Source organism: Ornithodoros turicata, chromosome 1 (genome assembly GCF_037126465.1).
Source record: "Ornithodoros turicata isolate Travis chromosome 1, ASM3712646v1, whole genome shotgun sequence".
NCBI classification, from domain to species: domain Eukaryota; kingdom Metazoa; phylum Arthropoda; class Arachnida; order Ixodida; family Argasidae; genus Ornithodoros; species Ornithodoros turicata.
In genome coordinates, this window is record NC_088201.1 from 176,472,354 (window position 1) to 176,475,139 (window position 2,786).

Consider the following 2,786-nt stretch of genomic DNA (forward strand, 5'->3'; position numbering starts at 1 on the left):
TCAGAGGGAGATGTACTGCCTTCGATTGCACAGACGAGTAGTGAGATAGCACAAACATTAGAAAACTTAGAAATTCAAGGCTCCGGTTTTTTTCTCTTTCGCATTCTTGCTTGTATTCTAAACATTGGACGTTTGGCTCCTCAACTAATTGGATGTTCCCAATTTGAGTTACCGAGTGAATTGAAACGAAAGTATCGTTCCCTGTTGAATGTGGATTACGGACTACATGAAGATGAAGAGAACATGTGTTTTGTCTTCTCCGTGATTGCTGGACTACATCCTGCCTCGCATCACAGGCGGAGGGCATCTTCCTACAGACCATACATAACACAGTATGTATTTCCTGATACATTTCCCGTAGCTTTCCCAAAAGATGTAGAGATATTTGAGAAACGTAATGAAATTAGCATTAATGTGTACGCGTACGAAAAGGAAGAAAACTACATTTACCCCATCAAAGTTGTTGCTGAGGAGCGTCAGAAACATGTGGACTTGTTACTAGTTGACTCTCATTTTGTGCTCATCGCAAATTTTAATGGATTGTTTGTTCCACGTGGACAATTTCATTGTAAAAGATGTACAATGGGCTTCTGCTCAGAGGGAAGTCTGAAGTGTCATTTAAGTATGTGTAAGCAACAGAAAGTAGCCAAGACCATTTACCCAAAGAAGGGAGAGACATTAGCATTTGCAGGGGAACATCTCATGTCAGAAGTTCCCTTCTACTGTGTGTATGACTTTGAAAGTGTGCTGTCACCGTGTCTGGATTCAGGAAATGTGTATGAAGATCACATCCCCTCTTCATTTTGTCTGTTAGTGATACGCGCATCCGACTCATATGTCCTCCAAAAGCATCTGTATCGTGGACCTAATTGTGTCACTGTCTTTATGGAGCTACTGCACACTCCATGACGACATTTTGGAATGGATACGTACAATTGCCCCTCTAGAAATGACCGCAGAAAACGAGCAGCAGCATGCCACAGCAAGTCACTGCAACGTTTGCCAGGAATCTTTTGCAAAGAAGCAAAAAGTCCGTGACCATGACCATGTAAGTGGAAAATTTCGACAAACTTTGTGTAACACCTGTAACTTGAAACTGAGAGTGCCTCCTAAGATTCCAATCATTGCACACAATGCCAACTATGACTTGAGTTTTCTTTTGTCTCACTTGCATTTGCTTAAGAAAGTAGACATAAAGGTGATTGCCAGTAGCTCCCAAAAATTCAAGGCTATAGACGTTGGCTCTTATCGATTCCTAGATAGTTTAAACTTCTTGAATGCAAGTCTCGAAACATTAGTGAAAAATCTACGTGAGAAAGGTGAAGACAACTTTCGTTGTCTTCGTCAATTTTTTCCAAACGAAGAACACTTTCAACTAGTTGTTCGCAAAGGAGTGTTTTGTTACAATTTTGTCACCACTTTCGAAGCCTACAATGAGCTTTCTCTACCTCCTCGGGATCAATTCTTCAACACTTTGAATGGGACAGAAGTAAGTGAAGAAGATTATTGTCATGCACAGAGGGTCTTTGAAAAATTTCAACTCCGTAATCTGGGAGAGTATTCAGACCTATATTTACTCACAGACGCACTGCTTTTAGCAGACGTGTTTCAGGGCTTTTGTAAGTGGACACTTGACTTTCACAAGATCGAACCTTTTCACTTTGTGTCTCTGCCCGGATTAAGCATGTCTTGCGCTCTAAAAATGAGTAAGGTAGAGCTAGAGTTGATTCACGACCCTGACGCGTACCTGCTGATTGAAAATGGCATACGAGGAGGTATTACACAGTGTTCGCTGAGGAAAGCGACTGCAAATGTACCAGGAACAGAGCAGTTTGACCCCAAAAGCCCAAGTAGCTTGATCCACTACATAGACGTTAATGGGCTTTACGGTTCAGTAATGAGAGAACCACTACCTTACGGAGGTTTCGAGTGGCTCACAGAGGATGAAATCACGAACTTTTATATAACACACCTCCCAGATGACGCACCTATGGGTTACTTCCTCGAGGTAGATCTAGCATATGACAAAGAAATCCACCAACGTCACAGAGATCTGCCAGTTGCCCCCGAGAAAATGTCAGTTCCCTATGATCTGCTGTCAGAGTATCAAAAGGAATTGATGAAGAAGTTTCACCTTCCTGAGAAAGCTACCGATGCAAAATTACTGTTGACATTATTCGACAAAGAGAGATATTTTCTACACTATCGCAATCTGCAGTTGTATATGCATTTGGGCTTGCGTCTCACCAAAGTTCACAGGGTTCTAAAGTTCAATCAAAAGCCCTTTCTCCGATCCTATGTGGACTTCAATCACGATCTTCGAAAACGAGCTACGAATGCCTTCGAAAGCTCCCAAGCTAAGATTGCAATTAATAGCGTGTACGGACGTTCGTGTATGCAGGTTAGAAAGTTTGTAAACTGTCGTCTCACAGTAACCGACGAACAAGTGCTCAGACTCCTACGCAAACCAAACCTAAAGGAGTTCCGACCGCTGAGCTCTCATGTTATCCTCTTCCAATTCTCTCAATCTGTGCTCCGCATGAGACAGCCACTGTACCTAGGATTCGCGATACTGGAACTGTCCAAGCTGAAGATGTTTGATTTTTACCACAACCACCTTCTTCGTGTAGCTCCAGATACTAGACTGTTGTATATGGACACAGATTCCTTCATCATAAAGTTGAGTGAAGAGAAAGCGCTTCTCGAACTAGCTGACAAGCATCTGGATAACTCTAGCTATGACCCTGATCATCCGTTATGTTCCGCGAAAAATAAGATGGTACTGG